Source organism: Lynx rufus, unplaced genomic scaffold (genome assembly GCF_022079265.1).
Source record: "Lynx rufus isolate CCGP_SWC_20201006 ecotype Redwood Valley unplaced genomic scaffold, mLynRuf1.p SCAF_19, whole genome shotgun sequence".
Classification (NCBI taxonomy): domain Eukaryota; kingdom Metazoa; phylum Chordata; class Mammalia; order Carnivora; family Felidae; genus Lynx; species Lynx rufus.
In genome coordinates this window covers 6,915,501-6,932,005 of record NW_025814833.1, presented here as the reverse complement: position 1 = coordinate 6,932,005, position 16,505 = coordinate 6,915,501, and the positions used below count along the sequence as shown (strand labels likewise).

Here is a 16,505-nt window from a genome sequence, read left to right as displayed (position 1 = left end):
ATATTAGCCATACCTGTGACTGTGTCGGCGGTAGATATCACAGACACTTTCATACCACGTTAATAATGCTGTAGTTCTCTCAAAATATTATTTACCCTCATCATTAGTTTGAAATTATGGTGGTTACTTGACCTGCCACTAGAGCTTATCATTTACGCCATTAACAAAGAAGCACAGGTACTAGTCTGTCACAATTTTAAAAAAATATTTTGATAACTGAATTTCAATATCGTTGGCTTCCTTTGTAATCCTGTGTACCTTATTTTTTCCATTGAAGCATATGATTCTAGGAAGGGATCCATAGGGGACCACCATACTGCCAAAGGAGGTCACCATGTCACAAAATGGTTAAGAACCTCTATCAGATAATAGTCTTAAGAGTGACGTTTCATCAGGGAAGAAGAGAATTTTCAAATACCAGCGGCTCCATGTATGTAGTCAAAGCGACGCATGGGGTTTGACTATAAGCCATGAGTAAAGAGAACTCAGCGGGGGGTGCAGAAGGAGGTTCCACCTGCCTGGGAATGAAGAGATGTGGACTGTAAAAGAAAGTAGAGAAGGAGAGGAGCAGGCGGACAGCTATCAGAGGGGCCTGCAGGAAACCACCAAAGCAGTGAGGGACAAACTAGGAAGCTGTGAATCCCCCTTGGAGGAGACCTGCATTTACCTTGGTGCTGGAGCAATCTGGCGTCCAAATGGTAGGACAGCAACAGGGGAGGGAGGTCTCTAAGTTCACGAGCCTGATGTAACACTTGTGTTTCTTCATAGCCTGCACGTGGCACGTGGAACATCCAAAATGCGAAGGAGTAGAGAGGACGAGTGGGCCACCGGATGTCTATGTTTGGAATGAAGAAGTTACAAAATCAGGGGGCTTTGGAACCAGAAACAAATCGCCAGGGCTATGGATTTAACAATAGGTGCAACCAATGAAGTCCCTAAAAGACCAGAAGGGACCCACTGCACGTCAGCAGACATTAGCACAGGGGAATAGGGACTGTTCCAGACCAGCCACTCCATAGCAGAAAATAGCATGGATCCAAGGCTCTATTCTCCTCAACCCCACTGCTTCCAGACACCGTGTTTTGTAAGAGGAGGAAAAATGAGGTTAAAATATGCAAGACTCAGCATTTTATCCAGAGGCAGAGTCTTTCAACTGACACAATGAATTGTGTGTCTGTACTTCCAATCCCTTACCCAGCAGGATGGGAAGCTCCTGGGGGTAGTTTAGTTCAGTTCTAGAGAACATTTTTGCACATCTGAGTTGCCGGGTATACATTCCAACTCTGCTGTATGTGTTTTGGCACCATGATATAGAAGTCAGTTCAGAGTCAAGAAGAGGACAAAGAGAGAAGCGTTCGGTTCCAGGAGGTTGTGGGTGGTGGGATAGGTGGGTGAGGAAAGGCTGCGCTGAGGAGGCAATGCTTGAGCTGTGCCTTGAAAGCTGAGCAGGTTTTCCAGAGGCACTAGTTAGGCACTTCACTTACAAACTCAAAATCTTGGTGGAGAAAGCAACAGTCTACGAGGTGTGATTCGAAGGGTACCAGGAAAAAATGTCCAATGCCCCCTAGAAAGCTCCTAGAATACCACTATTAAAGATCTATGCCTCTGGCCTTCAGTGTCTTCTAAACCAGCGTTTCTCCAGCTGTAATATGCTGATGAATCACCCGTGGATCTCCTTAAGGTACAGACTGTGATGCTGTAGGTCAGTAGTGGGGCCGGAGATCCTGTATTTTTAACATGCTCCCAGGGGATGCTGGTGTTGTTGCTCTACGGACCACACTTCGCTTTTTCTTTTTAAATATGGAACACTCCGCAAATTTCCATGTCATCCTTGTGCAGGGGTCATGCTAATCTTCTCTGTATCAAGTTTAGTACATGTGCCGCCAGAGCTAGCAGGGGACCACACTTTGAGTAGCAAGGCTCTAGCTAATGATAGCTAACATTTATCCTGTCCTTTTTACATGACAGGCATCGTACAAAGCCCTTCGTGTACTATCACTGCATCTAATCCTCATGGCAACCTTATGAGGGAATTGAGAGTTTCCTGTAGGTTGAAAATTACTGAAGTCTCGAATTCAGAGAATTCTCACTCATTGGCCCAAGGCCACTGCTGTGATGAAACTGGAAATTGTATGCAGGCTGCCTCATCCTGGACCCTAACTTGTGAGTCTGTTTGACTCTATTCTCTCCCGGAAGGAGTAACACCTTAAGGTGACAGTTTTCTGTTTTTTGTATTTTTTTAAGAAACGGGACCTTTTCATAGCAGGCAGTATGTATAACAGATAAAAATGTAATTTATCTGTTTAGCAAAACTGGGGACCCCAAAGCCCACTTGCCCACTCATGTTCCACAGCAGCCCCCAGAGCATCACTTCAGAACCCTCAAATTTTGGTAAACTCAGTGTGCAACCCAGTGCTTAGAGATGTTATAAGTTACTCTTTCTGGTGAGGTGAGTAGACAGTCGGAGAACAAACTCAGCATCTGAATGGACGCTCAATCAGGGGTGCTGGAAACAGAGGAGGCGCCAAAAGTAAAGATAGCAGCTGACAAACCCAGCTACTGCTGACATTCCTGTTTTCTCAGAGCTAGTTCTGTCTTGGTACCGTCTTCCCTGAGGTTTGTCTGGGTTTACCTGGTTTCTCTCAGCTTCTCCCCACCATTAGCTTGTGCTTCTGCTCTCAAGAGCAGAAATGGCCTTCTGGTTTGCTCCTCACAGCCTTTCAGTTAGATGCTCCCTCAATGCCCTGACAACCAGGGCTTGTGCCTTCCTGGGCCAGGCTTTAAAAGTATTTAGTTCCATGGCTTTAAAACATTGCTCTGCGTAACCTGGAGCTCCTCCAGACCCTTCCATCACTGTACTTGGCAAGGGGGGTGAAAGTATGAAGAAAGAGCAGAGTTGGTTAGCAGGGTAAAATAACTTTTCCATCACAGAAGAAAAAAAGTCTGAGAGCCTAAGGAGTTGAGAGTTCCAATGCTGATTTTTTTTCCTGATGCAAACCATCCTGGTATGGGCATTCTGAGTCCTCCTCTGCTGACCGTGCCTGAGTAATGCTCTGACTCTTAGATTCTGACATGGGCTGTGAAATGCTTCCCACTGCTTGCCTAAACCTGGTAATCTCTCCTCCTGGAGCCAGGGGAAACTTTCTGCCATGAGTCTCAACGAATTCTGGAAATAGATACCAGGTAACTATTTCAAACACATTTCAAACCAGGGCACCTGGGTGGCTCAGTCGGTTAAGGGTCTGACTTCAGCTCGGGTCATGATCTTGCGGTTTGTGAGTTCAAGCCCTACGTCGGGCTCTGGGCTGACAGCTCAGAGCCTGGAACTTGCTTCAGATTCTGTGTCTCCCTCTCTCTACCCCTCCCCAGCTTGCTTTCTCTCTTTCTCTCTCTCTCAAAAATAAATAAACATTAAAAAATAAAAAAAACCCACATTTCAACCCTAGGATTGCCTCTGATCATGCTGTAGTCTCTTCCATCCAGCTACCTGCTCAAGTGTCAACTCCTGACATTAGAGTGGGCAGTTAGGTTCTAACAGAATACCTGGGGGACAGCAAAAAGGAAGTCATGGCCAAGTATCAGGAAAGTCAGAGGCCTCTTTTGGCAGCCCTATACAAGAAGCTGGGTGAAACCAAGATGGTGGGCGCTATGATAGGAAACCATTGACCAAATGAGGAAGAAAAGGCCGGAAACCCTGCTTCCAAGAAATCTTAACTGCAAGTAAAGAATATTCCACCCCCTAGCTAACAACTGTCAATAAAAGATAGAAACCCAAACCCCAGGGCATGCAGTTCACTCGCTCTCACTCTCTTGAACTCTCCTGCTTTCAGATATCGAGAGTATACTTTCATTTTAATAAACTTCCCCACTTGTATTGCTCATCCACTGTGTTGTGTCTGTCCTTGAACTCTTTCTCTTGACGAGACTAAGAACCTTCAGGGATGTCTTTAGGACAGGCTGGTTCAAGGCCCTAGAGCCCAGGGTCTCCCCAGGCCACCCTGCAACACTGAGAGAAGCCTTCCCTGACCATCCCACCTAAAGAAGCACTCCCATGCCCTGCTTTGTGCTCTTCATAGCACTTATCATTGCCCGGCTTTAGGTTATTTATTTATCACCTCCCTCTTCACTATAATGTAAGCTCCAGTTCACTATTATTACTCGCAGAACTTAGAGCATTGCTTGGGACATAATAGGTGCTCAACAAATATTTGTTCAATGAATGGACGGATGGATGCATGAATCTAATTCATAATGAACCACAGACTTAGAACTTCTGTAGAGCTTCTCTTTTCACAAGAGGGCACATAAGTTTGTTTGCACATTCCCTGGAACATTGTAGTGGCTCAATAATGGATTGAATGAAAGAGAGATGGCTATGGGAAAGATGTGGCTTAGACCAATGATTCGTGTTATGTGTGAGGGCATTGTGGACAATCCCCACGCACACAAACCAGGGTAAAGCACTTTTAACATTATAAATACGGGGTTCCAATTTTAAAATTACTTACAAATTTTGGAAAATTACAAACAGAAAATAGGAAAAAGAAAGATTGTTTTCATGATACGAAATACAAAAAGAACATGAGCTTTTTGTTTCTTGTGTAGGAGCTAAAAGGAGGCCACCCCAAAATGGGCCACATTGGCAAGAACACTATATTGAGTTAAAAGTAATCAAAACGTAACCTATGCATGAAAAGCTCTCTTCCTTGTCCTCAACTGCCTAAATTCACGTTAGAAAGGAAAGCCTATGCTAGGAAGAGAGTTATTAACAGACTCCCCTTTACCTAAGAAACTTACCTGCATAATAGGGCAACCTTTGTTTTTCAAGACCTCTCCTCTCACCTTCCTCCCCTTTGTATCCTCAGACCCTATCCCTCTCCTTAGCTCATATAAGCTTCCTATTGCCTCATTGCCTTTGGACTTTCATGTCTTTGTGGATTCCCCAGAAGTACACCATTAAATTTGATTCTCTCCTGTTAATCTTTCTCATATCAATTTGATTCTTAGTCCATTTAGAAGTACCCGGAAGGGCAGAAGATCTTCCTCCTTGACACTTGAAAGGTCAGCATAGACTTACAATGGTTGCAGGCAACTCCGGAGTGACAGTCCTTAGGGAACCTCTCTCTTGAAAATTCTGTGATTCTAAGCCTGGGCACATCCCACGGCACATGATCCTGCTGTACAATATCTCCTTTCCTAAGAAGTGCCTCTCATGAAAGAAACTGCTGCTCAGATTATTTCCCCCATCATAAAAAAAAAAAAAAAAGAAAAGCCATGGAAATTACCAGACCACAACTGAGCTGCGGTCAAAGCAGTCTTGAATGAGCATTAACAAGAAGAGGGTGCCATGAAACAAAGGCGAATTTTCCCTTTCCTTCCCTCCCCCCGTGCTGATCACATTCCATTTTTCAAGACAATGGCAGCTATCCAGCTGGCATTTAATTTATGCAAATCCACAGCAGCCCATAGGTGGAACTGACACAGCAAGGGGCCACAGAAGGCAGACCTTGATGTTCTAATTGAGATTCTGTCCCCGGATGGCTGTGGAGAATGTAAAGTATCTCATATACAATCTGGGCTGCATCCATTAGTGTCCAAATTCGCTGCCAGGTGAAGCTGATCAGGCACTGGCAGACTTTGACATTTTAAAATGACTGTTTAAAATGACACAAATAATACCTGCTCGTTGAGAACAAAATGAGTAGAATATAAATAGCCAGGAGGGCATAAAAATGATCAACAGCCCAGGGAAAGCTAATGTTAACATATTGATATTCCAGACCTTTTCTCCAAGCGTGAACATACACATATTTTTTCAAAACAAGGCATTATAATGTACAATTTTATGGCCTGAGTTGTTTCACGTAGCAATACATTGTAAAGATTATTCCTTGTCAAGGAGGTCTACGTTATTTATGGCTTCCAGGTTTCATGATATAAACATAGTTGCAGCGAATGTACTTGTAATTTAATATGTAATTATTTATTTAAGATAATTATCTAAAAGTGGGATTTCAGTGTATGTACCTTTTAAGAGTTACGATATTATCTCTTCCCTGACAACGTTTGGTATTATCATATAATAATAGTTATTATTACTACTACTACCCCTATTATACAAGCAGCAAACACTTATTTAGACCTTACTATATGCCAGAAACCGTTCTAAGCATTTTATGCATTTTCACCCATTTTAATCCTCTGTACAAGTCTATGTGACAGGTATTATGATGCCCATTTTACAGATTGGGAAGCTGAGGTAAAGAAAAAGTAACTTGACTAAAGCTAGCAAGTGGCAAGGTCCAATATAGAGCTCAGAAAGACAGTCGCCTATAATCTTAACCACCACACGGACTTTGTCAATTTGACCAAAGCAAACAATCGACCTTAAGATTTTAAGTTCTAGCCCACAGCTGGAGTTATAAGTATTTCCCAATGTTTTCTAAATCTGTCCTCACCGTTTCATTCATCAAAGCAAGTGTGTTATCCCAGGAGTCTGCCAGTTATTTCTTACCTGAAAAATCTAAAATATCGCATGTAACTGTTAATTTTTTAAAACAAAAGTACAGCTGGAGACCGTTTTGAAAGTGAGCCATTGCTTCTGCTTTGGCACCAGTGACAGCCGATGACAACCCAGTGGAAGTGCATTCCTACTTGGACAATGCTCCACTTATCTACCAAAAAAGCCCGCCCCCCCCCCCCCCCCCCGCCCCCTTGTAACCAAGTTCCACCTAAACCTCTCAACTAACTTTGCATTACATTTTAATTGCAAATATTTGCGAGCAGTTTGCCACTGAGAATTCAGTAGGGCTGAGGTGATCCTGTTCCCTGTAGCTTTTATCTCTGAGTGTGCAGACTACTTATAAGTATCGTTCTCCCTTCTACTTTTACCATTGAAGTTGCTTGAGCTCCAGCTCTGTTCCAAAGAGCAGAGGGGCTAAGCATACTTGACCTGGATTTGCATCTTAGTGTCACAAATACAAGCCATGTGACCTTGAATATGTACTTAACCTCTCTATGGCTTAGTCACTTCATCTATGTATGGGATGAGGGGTGATACAATAGTACCTAATTCATTGGCATTTTGTGAGATGAAATGAGAAAATGGGTATAAAACACTTAGAATGTGAGCTATTATCTATTATTAAAGAGGCCTGCTGTCTATTTGTCAAGGGTACACATTTTGGGCTCAAACTTCTGAGATTCAAGCCTTGACTTTCATACTTTTTAGTTGTATGAACTTGGCCAATTTACTTATCTTCTCTGTACCTCAGTTTACTCATCTGAAATAATAGTTCCTATGTCATAGAGTTCTATGAAGAGTCAGTATGTTCATTTATGTGAAGTGCTTGGAGGACTACCTGATTCAAAGTAAGTGTTGGTTATTAACGTTGTTCTTGTTATTATTAAAGTGCTGTATAGCCCACTTTAAGCGGGTTTATAAAATGTTGGTGAGAATGTGGAGGAACTCGAATCCTCACACGCTGTTGATGAGAATGTAAAATGGTTGAGCCTCTGTGGAAAAACCGTTTGCTAGTTCATTAATATTTTAGGCACAAAATCAACAGAATCAAGCAATTCCACTCCTTAGTATACACTCAAAACTGAACATTTGAATTGAATGTCGAAGCAAAAACTGGTAAACAAATGTTCACAACAGCATTATTCACAACAGGTAGAAGTAACCCAGTGTCTATTAGCTGATGAATGGATAAATAAAATGTGGTATACTCATAGGGTGGAATCTTATTTGGCCATAAAACAGAATGAAGTACTGATATATGCTATGGTATGGATAAATGTTGGAAACATTATGCCAAGTAAAAGAAGCTGGTCACAAAGCATCATATATTACATGATTCCATTCATGTAAAATGTCCTGAATAGGCAAATCCATAGAGACAAGAAATAGCTGAGTAGTCTCCTGGGGCTAGAGCAGAGAGGGAGGAACAGCAAGAATAGAAAAGGACTGATAATGTTTATGTGGTTTCTTTCGGAGGTGAGGAAAGTGTTCTAAAATTAGACTGTGGTGATAAGTTGTGCAACCCTGTAAATATACTAAAAACCATTGGGTTTTAATAGTTAAGATGGGTGAGTTTCATGGTATGTATATTATTCCTCAATAAAGTTTTTGTTAGAGTCTTGTATACCTGAGAACGGTTAAGTGCCTCCCAATAACACTTTGATGTCAGTTTTGGCCAAATGCGATCAGGCATTTGGGGAGTCCTAACAAGAGGATGACTGGATCAAAAGATTAGTCCTTCTCCTGACCTTTGTTAACCAGATCTTACCATTGTTCTCCAAGATCTTCATAATCAACTCATCTGTTTGAACCTTACTGCAGCTATGGGGCGTGCTTATTGTCCTATGGCCCTACTGTAGTTAGGATAATTTAATACTGTAAATAAACCATGATAGAGAGCACAGATCTTGTCTATCTTATTCCCTATTGCATCTACAGTGCCTACTTGGCACATAGTAGGTGCTCAGTAAGTATATGAGGAGAAATAAATTGATGGGTGGATAGACAGGTAGCATGAGCTATGGAAAAACTTTGAAACCAGAAGGACTTGAATTCAAATCTCATCTCCACTATTTACTAGATAAGCAATATTGAGTTACTCTTTTACATTCTCTCAAACTCATTTTCTTGCAAGAGGGAGAAATAGCATCTCCTTCATAGACAGTAAGTTTTAACTGAGATACTACATGCTATGTGATAACTCAATAAATGTTAGTTTCTTTCCCTTTACTTCCACCAATTGGAAAAGCTCTGGGGTACTGTGAGTTCTCTACTGATATATTGCTTTCTGTTAAGTCCTGTTGTAGCAATAAACATGAGCATTGACACTTTCCTAAGCACAAACTTAATGTCATGTGATATCTGTCCTCCATCATGGAAGCTGGCAGTGAAATCTGAGCCCATAAAATGCCAGAATTGGGAGGGCTCTTAGTAAGAGATCATCTAGTCCAAGCCCTATACTTGATAGAGAATCCTCAAATACCAAAATATTAGTGGCCCATTTGGAGACACTGGCTTAATAAAAGAGTGGGCAAAGAAATAGCTGGCAAGGTGGATAGCAGACATCTGGGGGACCACAAGTGAGAAATTCCAGGAGTGATTCATTGTCCTCACCCCTGCAAAAGTCCCCTATGATATCTGACAGCTTAATCACCATGTGTGTATTTATATGGGTGAGGCAAAGGTCACTGTACAAAAGAGAACCACTAGAGGAACAGGTGTTGATCTTCAATCTTCTAAATATATTAGTCAAAGCAGAATGTCCACAGCAGGAAAAAACAGTCAGCATATCTATATAGAATCCTGCTTACACTTCAATTCTAAGAACTACATTTTAGTTTCTTCATCAAACCTTAGGCCTCATTTTTATAAGAAGGAACTATCTGAATTTGGCACCCTGGTGTCCAGTGAAAGGTGATATATAACTAAAATAGGCAAATGTCTTCATTTATTAAGGACCTGAATAAAATACCAAAGTGTTGGCTAATGAGGGAAATAATTGGCTCATTTGGAAAGTAAACAAGGAATAATTCATTTGTTAACTTCTTTTCCATACTTGATAACTTCAAATGTGACAGCTATGTTTATTTATATTACATGAAGAAAGTGCATCTCACAAATTCTGTCTCTTTATTTACAAAATCCACAGAAGCATCAAGGGTAATATTGGAAGCCTAAGAGGAAAAACAACACTGGGAGGCAGTAGAGCCTAGTGGTTAAGAGCATAGGCTTGTTTTTCAATCAAAATAAAAGCCTGGGCTGATGCAGGAAATAATCCAAAATCCCATCAACACGCAAACACACACATATGCGCATGCACGCGCGCGCACACACACACACACACACCTGCACCACAAACTCATACATTGCAGATATGTAAAAATGCCAGATATTCAAGTGTAAATGCATACTCAATCTTGAAAAGAAGAAAACTCCATGTACCAGAAACTAAGAAAACACCCAAAGTGGTAGGTAGGATTTGAAGACTCATGTCTCAAAGGGTAAGTGAACCAGATATGGTTCTTAGAATCTGGAATTTTAATGCTCTAAAGAAGAGAGAAGTCAGGATTGCAAGTTCTGGATATAGCAGAGAGTTAAATACGATATAACCAGGGAAGATGGAAAGCAGAGAAATGGAAAAAGTGTCTTTTTTGAGAAAAACCTAATCACCAGCCTAAGGATAGCAACTATGTGGTCCCTGTCCCAAGTCATAGATGGAAACTAAGTCAGCCTGAAAAACTCAATGCCCCTAGACAATGTAACATGAACAAGAAGGAAAAAAGCAAAGGAAGAGCATGGTAACTAGAAAACACCAAATAGTGTATCAATAGTCGCAATAAACATAAATGGATTAGAAACACCTATTTGAAGACAGAGACACTCAGATTAGATATTTAAAATTCAGCTATATATTGTCTATATGACACATACCCAGGGGCACCTGGGTGGCTCAGTCAGTTCAGCATCCGACTCTTGATTTTGGCTTAGGTCATGATCTCATGGTTGTGAGACTGAGCCCTGCATTGGGCTCTGCACTGAGCATGGAGCTTGCTTGAGATTTTCTCTCTCTCTCTTTCCCTCTGGACCTCCCCCACTCATGTGCTTGCTCTCTCTCACTCTCTTCCTCTTTCTCCTCTAATTTTTTTTTTAAAAAACATTAGAAAAAAGAAACATACCTAAAACATAATGAATCAGAGATGTTAAAAATGGGGGGATGGAAAAAGACAGAATATGCAAAATGGAATTTAAGGTGAAAATCATTAATAAAGACAAAAAGACACATCACTTAATGATTAACAAATAGTCATCCACTGAAAGAAAACAATGTTGATGCATCTAAAAATATAGCTGCAAAATGTATGAGGTGAAAATTGACAGGATTAAAATGAGAAATGACCAAATCCATAATAATAGTGAAAGATTTTAACACATCTTTTTCAGGAACTGACAAAGTAGACAAAAGTTACCATGGATACATAAGATTTGAATAAGGCAACAAAATTGAGCTAATAAGTAGCTATATTTAAAAAAAAAAAACACGGACAATTAGTGGCCTGAGCTTTCTCAGTGGTTTCCTTGTCTTTCCTTGAGGACAGGTACTGTGTCCTAGCACAAAGTCAATCCTGAAAAAAAGTCCGGTCAGAATAAATATTGTTGATACAAAATTAAAAAAAATAAAATAAGAGAACGGAGTCACCGGACCCAAGTGCAGACGAGAGGACCACGGAAGAGGGTAGGAAAGGCGGCGAGGCGGTGCGCGCTCCACGGACTGGCGGGAGGGAGCCGGGGCGGAGGGGCGGCTCGCCAGCCAAGCAGAGTCCCCGAGCCCGGCTAGCAAAAGCGGAGGGGCCTGATGGACTGTGTTCCGACAGCAAGCGCGACTTAGCGTCTGGGAGGTCATAAGTTAACAGCTCTGCTCGGAAAGCGGGAAGGCTGGAGGACAAAGGGAGGGTGAGCTGCGGAGCCCCCGGACGACAGAGCTCAGTTTGGCGGGGAACAAAGGCGCTCGCCAGCGCCATCTCCCCCGCCCAACCCCCAGCCAAAATCCCAAAGGGAACCGGTTCCGGCCAGGGAAATTGCTCGCTCCGCGCAAACACCCAACTCTGTGCTTCTGCGGAGCCAAACCTCCTGCAGCGGATCTGACTCCCTCCGGCTGCCACAGGGCCCCTCCTGAAGTGGATCACCTAAGGAGAAGCGAGCTAAGCCTGCCCCCCCTGCCGCCGTGCACCTTGCCTTCCCACCCCAGCTAATACGCCAGATCCCCAGCATCACAAGCCTGGCAGTGTGCAAGTAGCCCAGACGGGCCACGCCACCCCACAGTGAATCCCGCCCCTAGGAGAGGGGAAGAGAAGGCACACACCAGTCTGACTGTGGCCCCAGCGGTGGGCTGGGGGCAGACATCAGGACTGACTGCGGCCCCACCCACCAACTCCAGTTATACACCACAGCACAGGGGAAGTGCCCTGCAGGCCCTCACCACACCAGGGACTATCCAAAATGATCAAGCGGAAGAATTCCCCTCAGAAGAATCTCCAGGAAATAACAACAGCTAATGAGCTGATCAAAAAGGATTTAAATAATATAACAGAAAGTGAATTTAGAATAATAGTCATAAAATTAATCGCTGGGCTGGAAAACAGTATACAGGACATCAGAGAATCTCTTGCTACAGAGATCAAGGGACTAAGGAACAGTCACGAGGAGCTGAAAAACGCTTTAAAGGAAATGCAAAACAAAATGCAAACCACCACTGCTCGGATGGAAGAGGCAGAGGAGAGAATAGGTGAACTAGAAGATAAAGTTATGGAAAAAGAGGAAGCTGAGAAAAAGAGAGATAAAAAAATCCAGGAGTATGAGGGGAAAATTAGAGAACTAAGTGATACACTAAAAAGAAATAATATACGCATAATTGGTATCCCAGAGGAGGAAGAGAGAGGGAAAGGTGCTGAAGGGGTACTTGAAGAAATAATAGCTGAGAACTTCCCTGAACTGGGGAAGGAAAAAGGCATTGAAATCCAAGAGGCACAGAGAACTCCCTTCAGACATAACTTGAATCGATCTTCTGCACGACATATCATAGTGAAATTGGCAAAATACAAGTATAAAGAGAAAATTCTGAAAGCAGCAAGGGGTAAACGTGCCCTCACATATAAAGGGAGACCTATAAGACTCGTGACTGATCTCTCTTTTGAAACTTGGCAGGCCAGAAAGAATTGGCACGAGATTTTCAGGGTGCTAGACAGCAAAAATATGCAGCCGAGAATCCTTTATCCAGCAAGTCTGTCATTTAGAATAGAAGGAGAGATAAAGGTCTTCCCAAACAAACAGAAACTGAAGGAATTTGTCACCACTAAACCAGCCCTACAAGAGATCCTAAGGGGGACCCTGTGAGACAAAGTACCAGAGACATCACTACAAGCATAAAACATACAGACATCACAATGACTCTAAACCCGTATCTTTCTATAATAACACTGAATGTAAATGGATTAAATGCGCCAACCAAAAGACATAGGGTATCAGAATGGATAAAAAAACAAGACCCATCTATTTGCTGTCTACAAGAGACTCATTTTAGACCTGAGGACACCTTTAGATTCAGAGTGAGGGGATGGAGAACTATTTATCATGCTACTGGAAGCCAAAAGAAAGCTGGAGTAGCCATACTTATATCAGACAAACTAGACTTTAAATTAAAGGCTGTAACAAGAGATGAAGAAGGACATTATATAATAGTTACAGGGTCTATCCATCAGGAAGAGCTAACAATTATAAATGTCTATGCGCCAAATACCGGAGCCCCCAAATATATAAAACAATTACTCATAAACATAAGCAACCTTATTGATAAGAATGTGATAATTGCTGGGGACTTTAACACCCCACTTACAGAAATGGATAGATCATCTAGACACACGGTCAATAAAGAAACAAGGGCCCTGAATGAGACACTGGATCAGATGGACTTGACAGATATATTTAGAACTCTGCATCCCAAAGCAACAGAATATACTTTCTTCTCGAGTGCACATGGAACATTCTCCAGGATAGATCATATACTGGGTCACAAAACAGCCCTTCATAAGTTTACAAGAATTGAAATTATACCATGCATACTTTCAGACCACAATGCTATGAAGCTTGAAATCAACCACAGGAAAAAGTCTGGAAAACCTCCAAAAGCATGGAGGTTAAAGAACACCCTACTAACGAATGAGTGGGTCAACCAGGCAATTAGAGAAGAAATCAAAAAATATATGGAAACAAACGAAAATGAAAATACAACAATCCAAACGCTTTGGGACGCAGCGAAGGCAGTCCTGAGAGGAAAATATATTGCAATCCAGGCCTATCTCAAGAAACAAGAAAAATCCCAAATACAAAATCTAACAGCACACCTAAAGGAAATAGAAGCAGAACAGCAAAGGCAGCCTAAACCCAGCAGAAGAAGAGAAATAATAAAGATCAGAGCAGAAATAAACAATATAGAATCTAAAAAAACTGTAGAGCAGATCAACGAAACCAAGGGTTGGTTTTTTGAAAAAATAAACAAAATTGACAAACCTCTAGCCAGGCTTCTCAAAAAGAAAAGGGAGATGACCCAAATAGATAAAATCATGAATAAAAATGGAATTATTACAACCAATCCCTCAGAGATACAAACAATTATCAGGGAATACTATGAAAAATTATATGCCAACAAATTGGACAACCTGGAAGAAATGGACAAATTCCTGAACACCCACACTCTTCCAAAACTCAATCAGGAGGAAATAGAAAGCTTGAACAGACCCATCACCAGCGAAGAAATTGAATCGGTTATCAAAAATCTCCCAACAAATAAGAGTCCAGGACCAGATGGCTTCCCAGGGGAGTTCTACCAGACATTTAAAGCAGAGATAATACCTATCCTTCTCAAGCTATTCCAAGAAATAGAAAGGGAAGGAAAACTTCCAGACTCATTCTATGAAGCCAGTATTACTTTGATTCCTAAACCAGACAGAGACCCAGTAAAAAAAGAGAACTACAGGCCAATATCCCTGATGAATATGGATGCCAAAATTCTCAATAAGATACTAGCAAATCGAATTCAACAGCATATAAAAAGAATTATTCACCATGATCAAGTGGGATTCATTCCTGGGATGCAGGGCTGGTTCAACATTCGCAAATCAATCAACGTGATACATCACATTAACAAAAAAAAAGAGAAGAACCATATGATCCTGTCAATCGATGCAGAAAAGGCCTTTGACAAAATCCAGCACCCTTTCTTAATAAAAACCCTTGAGAAAGTCGGGATAGAAGGAACATACTTAAAGATCATAAAAGCCATTTATGAAAAGCCCACAGCTAACATCATCCTCAACGGGGAAAAACTGAGAGCTTTTTCCCTGAGATCAGGAACACGACAGGGATGCCCACTCTCACCGCTGTTGTTCAACATAGTGCTGGAAGTTCTAGCATCAGCAATCAGACAACAAAAGGAAATCAAAGGCATCAAAATTAGCAAAGATGAAGTCAAGCTTTCGCTTTTTGCAGATGACATGATATTATACATGGAAAATCCGATAGACTCCACCAAAAGTCTGCTAGAACTGATACGTGAATTCAGCAGTTACAGGATACAAAATCAATGTACAGAAATCAGTTGCATTCTTATACACTAACAATGAAGCAACAGAAAGACAAATAAAGAAACTGATCCCATTCACAATTGCACCAAGAAGCATAAAATACCTAGGAGTAAATCTAACCAAAGATGTAAAGGATCTGTATGCTGAAAACTATAGAAAGCTTATGAAGGTAATTGAAGAAGATTTAAAGAAATGGAAAGACATTCCCTGCTCATGGATTGGAAAAATAAATATTGTCAAAATGTCAATACTACCCAAAGCTATCTACACATTCAATGCAATCCCAATCAAAATTGCACCAGCATTCTTCTCGAAATTAGAACAAGCAATCCTAAAATTCATATGGAACCACAAAAGGCCCCGAATAGCCAAAGGAATTTTGAAGAAGAAGACCAAAGCAAGAGGCATCACAATCCCAGACTTTAGCCTCTACTACAAAGCTGTAATCATCAAGACAGCATGGTATTGGCACAAAAACAGACACACAGACCAATGGAATAGAATAGAAACCCCAGAACTAGACCCACAAACGTATGGTCAACTCATCTTTGACAAAGCAGGAAAGAACATCCAATGGAAAAAAGACAGCCTCTTTAACAAATGGTGCTGGGAGAACTGGACAGCAACATGCAGAAGGTTGAAACTAGACCACTTTCTCACACCATTTACAAAAATAAACTCCAAATGGATAAAGGACCTAAATGTGAGACAGGAAACCATCAGAACCTTAGAGGAGAAAGCAGGAAAAGACCTCTCTGACCTCAGCCGTAGCAATCTCTTACTCGACACATCCCCAAAGGCAAGGGAATTAAAAGCAAAAGTGAATTACTGGGATCTTATGAAGATAAAAAGCTTCTGTACAGCCAAGGAAACAACCAACAAAACTAAAAGGCAACCAACGGAATGGGAAAAGATATTTGCAAATGACATATCGGACAAAGGGCTAGTATCTAAAATCTATAAAGAGCTCACCAAACTCCACACCCGAAAAACAAATAACCCAGTGAAGAAATGGGCAGAAAACATGAATAGACACTTCTCTAAAGAAGACATCCAGATGGCCAACAGGCACATGAAAAGATGTTCAGCGTCGCTCCTTATCAGGGAAATACAAATCAAAACCACACTCAGGTATCACCTCACGCCAGTCAGAGTGGCCAAAATGAACCAATCAGGAGACTATAGATGCTGGAGAGGATGTGGAGAAACGGGAACCCTCTTGCACTGTTGGTGGGAATGCAAATTGGTGCAGCCGCTCTGGAAAGCAGTGTGGAGGTTCCTCAGAAAATTAAAAATAGACCTATCCTATGACCCAGCAATAGCACTGCTAGGAATTTATCCAAGGG

At 41.6% G+C, this 16,505-nt stretch overlaps 1 non-coding gene across 1 annotated transcript; it reads right to left on the bottom strand.

Moving 5' to 3' along the window:
* Window positions 1–1,794: 1,794 nt before the first annotated feature.
* LOC124514077 (U6 spliceosomal RNA) lies at window positions 1,795–1,901 on the bottom strand. Its single transcript, XR_006962574.1, has one exon. It is a non-coding gene; the product is annotated as a U6 spliceosomal RNA (small nuclear RNA).
* Between the last annotated feature and the right edge of the window lie 14,604 nt (window positions 1,902–16,505).